The sequence below is a fragment of the Corvus moneduloides genome, unplaced genomic scaffold (assembly GCF_009650955.1).
Source record: "Corvus moneduloides isolate bCorMon1 unplaced genomic scaffold, bCorMon1.pri scaffold_89_arrow_ctg1, whole genome shotgun sequence".
NCBI classification, from domain to species: Eukaryota; Metazoa; Chordata; class Aves; order Passeriformes; family Corvidae; genus Corvus; species Corvus moneduloides.
The window spans coordinates 363,503-379,275 of record NW_022436937.1 but is presented as its reverse complement, the minus strand read 5'-3'; the positions used below and the strand labels follow the sequence as shown (position 1 = coordinate 379,275).

Here is a 15,773-nt window from a genome sequence, read left to right as displayed (position 1 = left end):
GAAAGCTGTGGCAGCAACAGTCCTTCTGCTACAGGAGGCCCGTAAATTCACCCTTGGGCAGCACATTGTCGTGTATGTACCCCATGCAGTGATAAACGTGCTGGAGCAAAAGGGGGACACTGGCTCTCCCCTAGCAGGATGCTCAAATCCCAATCTGTGTTGTTAGAACAGGACGATGTTACTCTAAAGACAACTTCTGTGGTAAACCCTGCAATGTTTTTATCATCCATGTTATCTGACGGTGTGCCTGAGCATGATTGTTTGCAGACAATGGAGGAAACTTATTCCAGCAGAGCAGACCTGAAAGATGTTCCTTTGAAAGATCCAGACTGGGAATTGTACACTGATGGAAGCAGCTTCATGGAAAACGGTAGGAGGATGAGTGGTTACACCGTCACCACCTCAGATAAAATCATTGGGGCAAAAGCCTTGACCCAGATGTATCATCACAGAAAGCTGAACTCATTGCACTAATGAGATCTCTAGAACTGAGCAAGGGGAAGAAGGTGAATGTAGGGACTGATTCCAAATATGCCTTCAGTGTTGTTCATGCCCACGGAGCTATGTGGAAGGAACGTGGCCTGCTGACTGCTCAAGGTAATGAGGTTAAGCATGCTAAACAAATTCTTGCACTTTTACAGAGCATTTGGAAGCCTACAGAAGTGGCCATCATGCATTGCAAGGGTCATCAAAAAGGGAAAACAGCCCCCGAACTGGGAAATCGTTTTGCTGACAAAACAGCCAGGGGGATTTCAGAAAAAGGCATTTTTGCAGTGGAACCACAGAAAGTGATAGATTTGTCATCATTTACCCCAAAATATGATCAGAGGGATCACAAATTAATTTTAAGTTCCTTAAGGCTGAAATCAAAGAAGGTGGGCAGGCTGTTACCCCGGTAGGACAAGTCGTAGTTCCACCCCTGATCCTTCGGGAAATAGCCCAACGAGAGCATGAAAGTACCCACTGGGGAACAGAAAATCTTTTAAAACATTTGAGGAAAGTAGTGATAGGGAGAGGGATGACTGATCTTGTACAATCTGTAACAAGCAAGTGTGAAACCTGCTGTAAAAACAACCCTGACACAAGCAAGAGAGTTGTGTTAGGAGTGACAAAGACAGGAGATCTCCCAGGAGATTATTGGCAAATAGATTTTGCTGAGATGCCATGCAAAGAGGGATGCAGGTATATACTGGTACTGGTTGACACCTTCAGTGGATGGCCTGAGGCTTTCCCCTGTTGCACCAACACAGCAAAAGAAGTAGTGAGAGCTTTGCTCAATCATATAATACCAAGATTTGGGGCTCCTTTGGGAATGTCATCAGATAGGGGACCACATTTTGTTGCAACAGTGGTTGGGGAAGTTAGCAGGATTTTGGGACTTATCTGGGACCTGCACACACCATACAGGCCCCAGGCAAGTGGCAAAGTTGAACACATGAATGGGACCCTCAAAACCCAGATTTGCAAGATTTGTCAAGAGACATCCATGACATGCGTTCAAGCCCTGCCTATAGCCTTGCTGAGAGTCCGCATACAGCCAAGGAGAAGGGACAACATCAGTCCCTATGAAATATTATATGGCAGGCCATACCAGGTTCCACATATCCCAGGGGAAATTCATATGAGAGGTAAAAATGATTTGCAGAAATATTTAATGGCTCTGAGTTCCACTTTGCAGAAGCTCCAGAGATTTGTTGTGTTATCCAAACCAATAGGATTGGACACAGCTGCTCTGTGGCAGGGGGGGTCCCGAGAGCAGCGGAAACCAGCCAGAGTCACGATACGAACACTGATACGATTTGAGCATCATGCTCCCCCTTTTATTATTCAGTTACACCAAGTTATACTTTTTCCCAAAGTTCACGCCCCTTTCCCATGAGAAAGCCTCTAAGCAGCGGGGGAGCTGACCAGTGTATACTTTTTCCCAAGGCTGTTCAAGGCTGCCAGCTAGCAGGTGCCTTGCAAGCCTGTTTTCAGCCTGAGGCCCCGTCAAGGGTACTTCTGCAACAGCCCTGGGATGCCCAAGCCCTCCTGGGGTATCCTATATTTCGCAAGGAATCCCTCTACACTGCTCATCCATTCCAGCCTGGAGACTGGGTCTACATCAAGTGCTGGGACAGCGACCCCTTGCAAGCCAAGTGGAAGGGACCATTCCAAGTTTTGCTGACCACTTCTACTGCGGTCAAGGTTGCTAGCAAGGGGCCGTGGATTCACTGCTCCAGGGCGAAGAAAGCTTCTGCTCCCGAAATCACCAAGAAGACAGAGACTGATACAAATCAGAAAGATGCAGTTTAAACTCTTTTTTACATGATTGCTGTTTGCCCAACTGGTAACCACGGTTCAGGGCTCACCCCATGATTTGCATAAGAGTGTGATCTAAAATGTGTCCAAAATTCTTAATAAGAGCTGTTGCTGGATCTGTACTCAGTTACCACCCCTGGATGGGAGGGGTTACTGGCCATTGATTGGCATTTTAATGGAAGAATTAAGAAAGATTTGGATGAAATTCGGAAAAGAACTCAAATTCTACATGAAGTAGCTTCTAGAAATAACACCTTAAAATTTGGTCATATTTTTCATACCCTCACCTCATGGTCCCCAAACTGGGCCTGGGTAAAAGAAATATTCATAGTATCTGTAATTGTAGTTATTATCTGTGTAATTTGCTGTGGAGCAGCCGGTTGTGTGAACCGGTTCTGCAGGTAAAGAATAGAGACAAGACAAGTGTCTTGGGGTGACCTTATGATGTGTATCCCATATCGCTGTCCATGTCCAGAAATTAATTCCTGTGCCTTTCTATGCCTCTAAACTGAGACTGAGAGGGGGAAGGAAAAACTGAGCAAAACTTTTCCAAAGCAGTTTGCAGCTTGTTCAAGGTCACACACAGATAGCAATTGGTTTCCCAGCTGTGGCAGGGGAGGGAGGAGGCACCTGGTTTGCTGTTTTCCCAAGGACAGTTTTTTTGGCCAGTGGCTCAGCTGTTTTTTCTCCGGAGAGAGACTGAGAGTTGAATTTTTCCTTCCCTGGAATTTTGGATTTTCCCCCTTTTTTCTACTGGACTGCTTGATTGCTTCAACATCAGAGCACATCGGGAGGACTTTCCACTGGGCACAAAGGGCCTGGCCCTGGGCCAAGCCCCAGCTCAGAGGAGACCAAAGGGAGGACTCTGACACTTTCCCAGCTTTTTCCTCCACAGCGAGAGATTTTATTATTTAGCATTATTATCCTTTTCCCGTGTGTTTGTTAAATAAACAGTTTTTCTCTCTTTCACTTTCCTTTGAGGAAAATTTATTTTTCCCGAACCTGGTGGGGGGAGGGGTGGTTGTGCCTTCCCTCAGAGGATATATTTCTAAATTTGGCCAAACCGGAACATTGTCCCAGCCGCCCGCAGTGCCCAGGCCGTGCTGGCCGCGCTCAGAGCTGGGCCCAAAGCTGCCCTGAGGAAGGTATCTTTTCAGCTTTATACCTGCTAGCGCTTGTATTTCAATGCCTTAGAAAGCCTCGAGCAGCCTTGAGAGGTAGCACGGGCAATCTAGCACTTTAGTAGCTCTAAAATCGGTACCTGAATCAGCTGCAGAGCAAATACCATCAGCAGAAGCAAAGAGGGAGAAATATAGCTCCCTGCTCGCTCAATTCCCTGCAGTTAGAAGCCTTCAAATGAGACAGACGACCAGAGATGTTTACAGGAAAGTAGCTGAGCTGAGAGAGAGCGTTTGCCTCCCCTCGACCATCTTTTATTAGGAGAAGGGGAAAGGGGAGGACTGGGGGCGGACCCGCGGTGACCGGCCAATGAGACACTGCTGAAGAGTCTGAGTTACATTTGGCTTTGCCCGCGCTTGGAACAAAGGAGCTATGAGCACATGTCTTTGGGAGGGGAGAGGGGAAGCTCAGAACAGGCAGCAACAATTCCCTATTTTTTTTTTCTTTAAAGCTGGGTTGTAACTCTTAGTAACTTAAAAGTGCATAGAACAGTAACAAAACAACAGTGCAAAATATAATTGTAATCTATCGTCCCTACAACTCAACAGTACCTAGGATGCCTTTAAACTAGTTCCCCAGTCAAAACTCAGGGGTTTAGTTAGGACATCTATGGTATGGAGTATCAGGACAAAGGTTTACAAAATACAGTGCAAAAACCTGAGTGCAAAACAGTGCAACTTAACTTAAGGGATTAACATAAAGATCTGCAGTAGGGGGTTTACATGAAGGTGCAAAATCAGGACTCTTTTTACGGCGTCTCTTCCAGGAGGCAGTTTTAACCTCCTTAACTTTTGAGGAAGTGACATCAGGTTTTACCCACTTGCCTGGGATCCATCTCAGTCCTTGAGGGGTAGATACACTGGCATACCCACGTCCCCAAGTTACAAGTTTGTACGGTCCTTGGATTTTTTGAGTCTCTGGGTCTCGGATCAGGACTTCTGGATTTTCCTGCAGTTTCTGTCTCCCGGTGTTCTGGAAATGACGATAGATGGGAGGGTTTGGATCCTCAAAGGTGCCATTCAGGAAGTTTATGGTAAACAGTGCTTTGCTGAGTCTGAGGACAGGTGAGTTGAGTTTGGTGGTCCCTGATTGTTGTAGCAGCATTCGCTTGAGGGTTTGATGGGCACGTTCAACAATGCCTTGTCCAGTTGGGGAGTGAGGAATACCTGTAACATGTCGAAATCCCCACTGCTGATGAAAGTTTTTAAACTCCTGGGAGGTGTAGGCAGGTCCATTATCAGTTTTTATCTCCTCAGGTATACCGAGCACAGCAAAAGCTTGGACAAGATGTTTTTCAACATCCTTAGCCTTTTCACCTGCATGTGCAGAGGCATACATAGCACCAGAGAAGGTATCAATAGAAACATGAACGTATTTTAATCTCCCAAATTCAGGGAAATGTGTGACGTCCATTTGCCACACTTCACCGCTATTAATGCCTCTGGGATTGACCCCCATGCCCAGTGATGGAAGCTGTAGCTTCTGGCAGTTGGGACATGTTGCCACTATTGCTTTTGCCTGTGTCCGCGACAGATGGAACATGCGGATAAGAGCAGGAATATTTTGATGGTACATGGCATGGCTCAATTTTGCTTGTTCAAAAACTTGGGGGAGCTTTGGTAAGTTGGCTGATAGAACTATGTCTGCTGGCATAGCCAGGGCATCAGCTCTACGATTGCCCTCCGCAATAAATCCTGGCAGGTTTGTATGTGACCTCACATGCATGACAAAATAGGGATGCTCTCTGTGGGAAACCAGATAAATTAATTTTGAGAGTAAATCATAAATTTTCTTGTTTGAGATTTCTTTTAGGAGAGCATGCTCAGCTCTAACAGTTACTCCAGCTACATATGCTGAGTCTGTGACCAAATTAAAGGGTTCTTTGAACCTCTCAAATGCTCTAACAACAGCTGCTAATTCAGCTACTTGTGGTGATCCCTGGATTACCTCGATGTCAGATTCCCACTTTTGCGTCTTTGGATTTTTCCATGTGACCGCGGACTTTTTACTTTTTCCTGAGGCATCAGTAAAAACGGTAATCGCATCGAGGGGTTTTCTACTTTGAATTTCTCGAGGGATGAAAGAGAATGGTAGATTAAACATGTCATGTTTTGGGTAATGATTTGAGATTTGGCCTGAGTAACTATCTAATGCAAATTGTAAATTTATATTATTTTGGAGTAGGTGATCTAATGCGTCAGTTGTTACAGGTAAGTAGATGCATGCAAAGTCACATCCTGCCAGGGTGCAGAGCCTTGCTCTACCCTTCATGATAATTTTTGCCATTAGTTCTTGTGGCTGTGTGATGGTTTTAGAAGGTTGGAGTGGAAGGAATACCCATTCAATTATGATGAGGGGTTCCTTCTGCTCTTTGTCCCACTGAAATATGAGGCCATGAAAGCGTGGTACCTTCCCTAGAATGACAAGCTTAAAGGGTAGGGAGGGCTGATACCTGTGCGCTTGTCTGGTGGAAATGAGCTCTTGTATCTTTTTGAGAGACTGCCTTGCCTCTTCTGTCAGGGATCTAGGGGATGCTGGACCGCCTTCCCCTTTTACTAGGTTTGCAATAGGAGCTACATCCTCTGTGGTGAGTCCTAACCAGGACCTTAAATACTTCAGTGTCCCACAGATCTGTTGCACTTCCTCTAGTGTTTTTGGGTTATTATTAATGGTGACAGGTGTTGGGGTGATAGAGGTTTCTGTGATTTTGAGTCCGAGGTATTTCCAAGGGCTTGTTCTCTGCATTTTTTCAGGTTGTAATTCAAAGCCCTTGGCCTCTAGGGCCTCAACCACCATGTTAAGTGTCTGCTCGAGATACTGATTATTGGGAGCACACACCAGCACATCATCCATGTAATGCAGGATGATGGCTTTCTCTGCTTTGGCACGGATGGGAGATAGAATTTTAGCAATATACTCTTGGCAGAGAGTTGGGGAATTTTTCATACCTTGGGGAAGCACAAGCCAATGATAATGTTCCATGGGAGTTTCGCGATTAAGAGATGGTACAGAAAATGCAAATCGGGGGGCATCTGCAGGGTGGAGTGGAATATGAAAGAAGCAATCTTTAATGTCAAGAACAGCTAAATGCCAATGTTGTGGGAGCATTGAAGGTGATGGCATACCTGGTTGAAGGGGTCCCATGTCTTCAATAACCTTATTAACTTCTCTAAGATCTTGGAGTAGCCTATATTTGTTCTTTCCCGGTTTTTGTATTACAAACACGGGTGTGTTCCATGGGCTGTTAGTTGGAACTATATTTCCTTTAGCCAATTGTTCAGCCACTAATGTTTTGAGTGCCTCTAAGTTTTCTTTTTTTAACGACCACTGGTTAACCCACACGGGTTCATCTGTTTTCCAAGTTAATTTATGTGGATGGCACTCTGCTTCAGTGGCCTGCAAGGGAAAATTTTGATGTCTAGGCGTGATATCAATTTTTGTTCCCCACTGAGACATGGCATCCCTTCCTCACAGGGTGAATTTGGTGTCTAGGACATACGGATGAAGTGTCGCTATTTGTCCTTCAGGACCTTCAATTTGGATGGTGTGTTTGGACTGCTTTGCAATTTGGGTACCTCCAATCCCTTGTATGATGCCCTGAGATTGCAATTCCCATTGCGTAGGCCACTTATCAAATGGAATGACAGACACATCAGCACCTGTGTCTAACATTCCCATTATACTGATTTTATGTGATTTGTAACGGAGCTTACATTCTATTACAGGTTTGTTGTTTCCCAAAACCTCAGTCCAACAGATGGCTGGGATATGACCATCTGTGGGCAGGTATTTATAGGGCAGTGGAAAGGCCTGTGCAATGACTTGACCTTTAGGCATAAAATACGGTGGATATATACATTGTACCATTAGGTTAGAACACCCGTTCTGATCCACTTTCATCAGTGTGGGCGTAACCTCTATCCCAGCAGGTGTTTCCCGAGTGTCCCCAATAACAAAAAGGTATGTAAATTCTGGCATGTGGTCCACATTCTGGAATGAAATGGGTATTACAGTCTGTTTGTTGTTGTTGAAATGGTGTGCTTTATCACAGGTTACCTTAAACCTGAGTCCAGAAGTCCAAGTTGCTTTGTCTGCAGCCCTATTTATGTCTGAACGCGGAGCTGTTAGGACGCGTTGAGTCGCTAGTTTCCCTGCTGTTGACCTGGGGAAACAGTCTTTGGAGAGTTTTTATCAGCAGTTATAATTGCTCTGCAATTGCGAGCTACATGTCCCTTTTTCTGACAATGATAGCATACAAAGTTACCGCGCGATTGAGTTTCTCCTGTACCTGTAACATTCTCCACAACCTCCCCAACCATCCCCACTTTTTTCAAAAAGGGAGCAGCTGTGTTCAGCTGCACCTTCTTCGTACAGACTTCAAGGATGGATTCAACAGTAGGAGGAGGATGCAGCGGGAGAGTGAGAATGACTTGTTTGCAAGCATCATTTGTATTAACTTGGAGAAGTTCGAGTAGGAGCGCTTGTTGGAGGTCAGGATTAGGGACCTGGGAAGAGACAGCTTCGTACAAACGGTTATAAAAGTGAATAATATTTTCATTTGGCAATTGCTTGATGGTGGTATAATGAGAATTAGGAGTTTGAGATGGTAATAATGTTAAGGCCTTTTCAGCAGCACGTGTGATTTCAGTAAGAACTGGACGAGGGATAAGCATTGCTTGTTTTTGAGGATTTGCCATATTATCGTCACCAGATAAAAGGTCTAATGTGATATAATTGTTTTCAAAATCCAGGTAATTATCTGGAGTTTGCCACAAAATTTTTAATAAATCAGATAAAATTATTTTCCATTGCTTTTTCCACACCATAAAATCACCAGGTGTGAGAAGAGTTTGCATTAATGTAAGTAAATCATGAGGTACAAGTAAGTGAGTTGCAAAAGTAGCACTTAAAAGGCTCTTAAAATAATTACTATGCATTCCAAACTCCTTAATTGCCTTGCACAAATCCTTAATATCAGAATAAGAAAGGGGTTTCCAGTCGGGGTTCGCTCCATTGCTAGTACAAGAGAGTGTAGTAGAAGCAGTTGGAGTTACTTCCTGGTAGCCATGGGTTCCCGGATTCAGAGGGGCAGTCACAGGACTGTGGCAACCTGGGGCGGGACAATGGGAAGCAGGGGCGGGGAGTGGAGGGGCAGGGGCGGGGAGTGGAGGCGGGGACACGGCCGGAGGAGGGGAGGGGTCGGGGGCGGGGTTGTGGGAGGCAGGGGCGGCACTTGAGCCATGGGCGGGAACAGAGGGAGGGGTGAAACACGACGCTGTGGGGGCGGAGTCGGGGGCGGGGTCAGGTTGTGACGCAGGAGTGGGAGGGGATGGGACAAGAAGGGATTTGTGGGATGGGGAGAAAGGGATTGTGGGAGGTGTAGTTTGGAGAGGAAGGACCATTGCGTCCGCCATTACTGGAGACAAACAAACTGGGAGAAACGCGGTTGGGGGGAGGGGTTTTTTCCTGGCCTGCGAGCACGTGGCAATGGCCGTCCCTGGGAACAAAGAGGTCGGGGGAGAAGGGGTTTTTACGTGCGCTTGAAACATGAGGGCTAGAAACTGGGGAAAAGGGAGTGGAGAAAAGGGGTTGGGAAGGTCCTGGGATGGGCTCCGGATTCCCATCCAAGGTAGGGTGCTGAGGAAACACGGGTGAGCCAGGAGGACGATAGCTCTCCTGTGCTGAGAAGCAGTCTGCTCTAGCTGTGTTTTCCAGCGTAGGGGAAGAGGGGTCCGGGACACAGGGGTTGGAAGAGGGTATAAGGGAATTAACAGGGGGGTTTTGCAGTGGCTTTTCATGTACTGCCTTTTTCTCCGGCAAAGCATAACTTAGTAACAGGAGAGGAAAGAATTTTGAAACTGTTTCATCTCCTGCACGCCTCAGAGAGGAGAGTTTTCTCCCCACCTTATCCCAAAATTCAGCAGATCTTATGTCTTCGGAGGTCAGATTAGGAAAGTACTGAAAAAGCCATTGTACAAAAGATTGAACTAGATTTTTAGGGTATTTATGCCCAGTTAAAGAAAGGTAACTTTGAACTTGGTGGTATATTTCTCTATGGTGTGCAGAAACTTCAGATCCCATTATAAATGCACCACCAAACCTCAACCCCAACTCGCCAAAAAGGAGGAAAAAAAAAAAGAGAAAGTTTGCACCGGCACCAGCTTAAGACAGGAGCCCCTAAACCAGCAGGGAAATACTCACCAGAATTCTGGATTTATCACAGGAAAGCAGGTCCGGAGAAAAAAAAACACGCGAGAAGGGTCTTCTGCTTTCCAGCCGTTCCCTCGCCACGTGGCGTGGGGGAGGGTACAGGCTGAGGCTCTGGGCTCGATGTTACACAAAAAGTAACACCTCGCCACACAGAGCTGGCACAGCAGGACGTGCAGAGCTAACTCCAGCAGACACACAGCTGCCGGGACACCCTGAAAGTCTCTCAGAACCGGAGTTCAGAGATAGCACGTTAGGCACCAAATGTGGAAGGTATCTTTTCAGCTTTATACTGGCTAGCGCTTGTATTTCAATGCCTTAGAAAGCCTCGAGCAGCCTTGAGAGGTAGCACGGGCAATCTAGCACTTTAGTAGCTCTAGAATCGGTACCTGAATCAGCTGCAGAGCAAATACCATCAGCAGAAGCAAAGAGGGAGAAATATAGCTCCCTGCTCGCTCAATTCCCTGCAGTTAGAAGCCTTCAAATGAGACAGACGACCAGAGATGTTTACAGGAAAGTAGCTGAGCTGAGAGAGAGCGTTTGCCTCCCCTCGACCATCTTTTATTAGGAGAAGGGGAAAGGGGAGGACTGGGGGCGGACCCGGGGTGACCGGCCAATGAGACACTGCTGAAGAGTCTGAGTTACATTTGGCTTTGCCCGCGCTTGGAACAAAGGAGCTATGAGCACATGTCTTTGGGAGGGGAGAGGGGAAGCTCAGAACAGGCAGCAACACTGCCCAGCATTGCTGCCTTTGGGAGCAGAGCAGGAGGGCAGGACATGTGCCCAGCCTGCAGCCAGCCATGGCACATCCACCTCCTCAGCAGCTGCCCAGAGCCCAAAAGCAGCTTGGCAGCCACTGAAGAATTGGCTGCAGCCGCCCCAGCAAAGGGGGAACCTTTGGTGCCCGGCCAGGCCGTGCCATGCCCAGCTCTGGGAGCATCCCCCTGGCTGTGCACTCACCTGCACATGGGGCGTGGAGCGTGTCTTTGAAGAAGGTGCCCAGGCTGAGGAAGAGCTTCTCATCCTTGAGGTCACCCTCCCTCCCTCCCTCTTTTCTCTTCTTGCTTTTCTTTCCTTCCTTCTCTCTCTCTTGCTCTGGATTTCTCTCGTTCTCTCTTCCTTTCTCTTTCTTTCTTTTTTTTTCCTTTCTTTCTTTCTTGTATTCTGCTTTTCTGCTTTTCTTTTTCCTTTTCTCTCTCCTTCTCTTGCTGCTTTCTTTCTTGCTTCCTTTTTCTTTCTTTTTCTCTTTCTTTTTTCCGTTCTTTCATTTTTTTTCTTATCTTTTTGCTTTCTTTCTCCTTTCCCCCTGTTTTTTAACCTATCTTCTTGCTTGCTTTCTTGTTTTCTTTCTGGTTTTGCTATCTTTCCCCCCTTTTTTTGGTCTTTCTTTCTTTCTCTCTTTCTCTCTTTCTCTCTTTCCATCCTTCCTTCTTTCATTCTTTATCTTGTTTTTATTTTCTTTTTTCTTGTCGGTTTCATTTTATTTAGTCTTCCGACCTTCATTCCTCCCTTCCTTCCTCCCTCCCTTCCTTCCTTCCTTTGTATTTTTCTGCTTATTTTTTTCCTTTTCTTTTTTCTTTTCTCTTTCCTTTTATTGCTGCTTTCTCTCTTTCTCCCTTTCTCTCTTCCATTCATTTTCTTTCTTTCATATTTATTAAGAACAAATTTTCATCATTTCTTTCTTCTTGTCGTTTCCTTTTCCTTTTCTTTTCTCATTTTCTTGTTGATTTCTGTCTTTCCATTTCCTTCCTTTCTTTTTTCCTATTTCTTTTTCTTTTTCTTTTCGATCTTTTTCCCTTTTCTTTTCTTTTCTTTTCTTTTCTTTTCTTTTCTTTTCTTTTCTTTTCTTTTCTCTTCTTTTCTCTTCTTTTCTTTTCTTTTTTCTTTTCTTTTCTGCTTCTTGTTTCTTTCGAGCTTGTTTCCTTTCTTTTTTTCTTACTTCTATTGTACTTTTCTTCCGCTTTTCCTTCTTTCTTTCTCTCTAGCTTGTCAAGCCGCTTCTCACCCCATTGAAGGGGTGCAAAGCAGCAGGATCCCCTCCCAATTGGGGTCCCCTCACCCTCCCAAAATGTGGGGAACTTCACCTCAGCCCCCCAAATTGCGGTGGGTTTACGTCACCTTCCCCAAATTCCCTGAAACCTCCCAGAAGCCACTTTGAGGCCCCAAAATTGTCAAAAGGGGCAGGAGCCTCCCCAAAAGCGGCTCCTGCTTTCCCTCCCTGAAGTGACACACGCCAAGTGCCCAAACCACCCCATCACTCCCAAACTTCATCCCACTCCCATGATACCATCCCCATCCCATCCCATCCCATCCCACCCCTCCTGGACACCAATTCCCCTTCTGTGGTTCCTGACTCCCCACACACGGGGCTTGGGGCTGACGGATTGAGCCATTTGGGGCTGCCATTGAGACATTGGGGCTGGGATTGAGTTTATTGGAAGCACCCTGTCATGATCTGCTAATGCAAGTGGGGGTCGTGATGGTTCGTTTATCGATCTCAGAGTGTAAAAGGACACAAGAGATTTCAGTTTTAATCAAAACAGTGCACCTTTATTAAGTGCCCACAACACAGTAATGTGATAGAGGAGAGAAAGAGAGAGAGATAAAGAAAAACAAAGTAGAGAGGAAGAAAAAGAGGGGGGGCAATAGCTACCAACGGATGAGACGAAGTCCTCGTGGTCTTTCACCAACAGATTCGTCTTCTCTCCGTGGGGAGATCTCGGGCTCAGTTATTTCAGAAAGTCTCTTTATAGTCCTTTTCAGAAGCGAGGGGCAACTGGCCAAGAGGTTGGGAAATCGACAGCTGTTGTTATGGGGCCCATTGCTTTGGGAAACAGGTACAGGACAGACGTACAGGACAGGTGTACAGGACAGACGTACAGGACAGGTGTACAGAAGAGGTGTACAGGACAGGTGTACAGGACAGACATACAGGACAGGTGTACAGGAGAGGTGTACAGGACAGGTGTACAGGACAGACGTACAGGACAGGTGTACAGGAGAGGTGTACAGGACAGGTCATTCCTGTCCACTTCAGTGCAGTCCTTCCCCCCTGGGCAGCAAGAACGGCGCAGTCCATTGCGACTTGCACTAATTTCCTCAGGAATGCGTACCAGTTCCCAGTGGGCACACGCGCAGGCAGCACGTGGCAGACATCCCACCTCAGCCAGGCCAGGACTCCTGTGCTCAGTCTCTGTCCTCGGTGATGATTGTGAGGCAGATGAGGGATCTTCGGACCATCTCTTACACACCCGCTCAATCCCTCCATCCAAAATCGGAGGTTGGAACCTCTCCTCAGGCCTTGCTGTGCCCATGGGCTCACCTCAAGTCCCAAAATGAGAGCCAAGGCCCCTCAGGCTATTCAGAACCTCTAAACATTGCCAGAAACTGCAGCATCCTTCCCAAAATGGGCTCCCCAGATCCCTGCCAATAGGTCCCACTTCCAAGTACCAGAGCCCCCCTCTCAGAACCCCTCCCGAAGCATTGGGGGGACCCCAAAACTGCCTCAGGAACGCGACGTACCCTGACATCCCTTCAGGAAGGGGGGATATCCCAGAACCCACTCAGCAACGGGGTCCCCCCGGCCTCATCATGCCCAGCCTTCAGCTGGCTCAGCCAGAGCCTATCCCGCCCTCAGCAGCCCCAGCCCAGCCCAGCCCTCCTGGGCAGGAAGCCCCAATGGCCGAGCCGGCCTGGGACACTTGCAGGGATGCAGGGGCAGCCGCAGCTTCTCGGGCCAGCCTGTGCCAGGCCCTGAGCGCCGTGCCAGGGAACCATTGCTGCCCCACATCCCATCTCAGCCTGCCCTCGGGCAGCGGGAAGCCGTTCCCTGGGGCCCGGCCCCGCAGGCCCTTGGCAAGAGTCTCTCTCAGCCAGCAATTGCTGCTCCTCCCTGCTGCGGGGCCCAAGCTGCAAGTTGATTTTCTGCCGCTGGCCCCGGCCCAGCCCCGAGCCAGGGCCAGCACCTTGCCCTGGAGCTCTGCGGGCGCTGCGTTTGTGCGGCCGCAGCGCAGCGGCCGCAGCTCGGAGCTGCCCTTTGTGTCCCCGCCGGCAGCTGGCAGAGCTGGCGGGGCCGGGCCAGGGCCGGGCCAGGGCCGGGCCAGCCCTGGCCTTCCCGGCTCTGGGACACAGCGGCGGCAGCCCCAGCCTTCCAGCCCTGCACACGCTCCCACACAAGCCTCCAGAGCCGCGGCCACGCAACGCAACTGACCGGCCGCTGACCCCCCAGCCTGGCCTGATGGCCATTCCTCTGCCCACACCTCGGCCAAGCTCCCCTTGGCCATCTCCTGAGCCACAGTGCCACAGACAAGTGGCACATACAGGTACAGAGCTCTGCCCAGAGCTGGCAGAGGAACGTTCATTCAACATAAAAAACACACCAAGAAAAAGAGAACTCCCTGTCTTGGTTTGAAAGACAGGTGTCTGCTAAGGAAGGCAGAAGCCTCCCTTGGAATGGCAGATGTAACCCCTTTCCCTCCGAGTTATTATACTTTTGAAATCAAGGGCTTTTAGGCAAAGATGTGGGAAAATAGGAATAACAGTTCTTTACTATTATATATATAACCAGTCAAACAAACAGCAATAACTCTGGCAGTAACAGCAAACAATCACAAACCCAGTGCCAGCCTTCTCGGCTGTCAGGCCCTTTCCCCTCGGGTGCAGTTCCGCTCGCAGCCGGCAGGGGCGCTGGCGGCTCCCGGTGAGCAGGGCAGGTGCGATGGTTCCCCCGCGGCTGCAGGGGGCGCTCCGGAGCGAGCTCGGGGAGCACGCGGTACCGGTGCCCTGGGATCCCGGGAAGGGATGGGACAAAGGCTTCACAAACCCCTGAGCAGCCAATCCCGGTGTCCGGCCGGACTCTCGGGAACAGCAGGCTGGAGTAGCAGGCTGGAGCGGCAGGCTGGAGCAGCAGGCAGGAGCAGCAAGCACGAGGACAAATCCCGGGTGGCAGACGAGATGTATTCAGATGGGAACCCCCCCCCCCGGAGGTCCAGGCAGGCAGGGCAAGCACGGCTACAGCGTAGCCAAAGCTCGAAGCAGCAGCGGGGCAGGGCAGCCACAGCCCGGTCTCCAGCAGGGCAGGGAAAGCAGCTTTATGATCCCGGTGTTGTTTCCAGCAGAAAAGAAAAACGGCCGAAAAGAGGAACCAGCAGCTCCTTTCTCTGCACCTTCTCTCTCCTGACTCTGAGAGCGAACTGACCCCACACCCAGGTGAAACAAAGGAGTAGCCCGGCCTGCCCCACCCCCAATGGGCAGCTCTTTTGTCTTTCTTAACTACAGCCATTTGTCCCCTAGCAACATGCATATGGGAAAAAATTCCTTTAACAGGAAAAAACTAAGACTAAACTAAAACCCCAACACTCCCCCCAGCAGAGCTGTTCCCTCCTGCCATAGTTACACCTGCACAACCACAGCGCCTGAGACTGCAAGCAATGAGCATTCCCTGGGCACTTCTGCAGCCCAAGCAGCTCGAGGACAGCCTTGCAGCAGGACTGCTCTCAGCTGAGCCAAAAAGACTGCTCTCAGCTGACCCAAAAAGGGCCATTGCAAAGGGCCAGGGCCAGAGCCTCGGCCAAACGCGGGAGGAAAGGGCTCTGAATTCCCCTGCCCTGGCACAGAAACCCTGTTCCCAGGCTGCTTCCCACACAGGATTCTTCTGGAGGACTGCGGAAAGCCGAGAGTCAGCTCTGGCTTCTCTACTTTCCATGTCCTAGAGCTGCCTGGCAGAAGAAATGGAGGGACAGCTCTGGTGGCACAATCCCTCCCGGCCCAGGGCACAGTGCTGGGAAGGTCTTTCCGTGACGAGGCTTTGCTGCGGCCAAGGAAAGCTCCTGGCTCAGGGTCACCTTTCCTGCTGGGCCAGACCCCCCCGAGTGGCCCAGCAGCAGCAGAGAATTCCAGCACAGCCCCGGCACGGGCAGGGCGGCCCTGGGCGGGCTGCGGGAGCCGGCAGTGCCTCAGCTCAGAGCAGCTGAGCCCGGGGGCTCTTGGCCAAGGCTGAGGCCCAGTGAGCATTTCTCAGGTCGCAGGGCGGCCTGGAAAGGTGCTGGGGGGGATAATTCACCCCCCCAGGGCGGTCCCAGTGGCTC

The 15,773-nt window shown here is 49.1% G+C and overlaps 1 protein-coding gene across 1 annotated transcript in view; it reads right to left on the bottom strand.

Moving 5' to 3' along the window:
- The window catches only part of LOC116439026 (zinc finger protein OZF-like), a 365,981-nt gene that overhangs the window by 142,262 nt on the left and 207,946 nt on the right, over window positions 1–15,773 (bottom strand). The window lies entirely within an intron of this gene.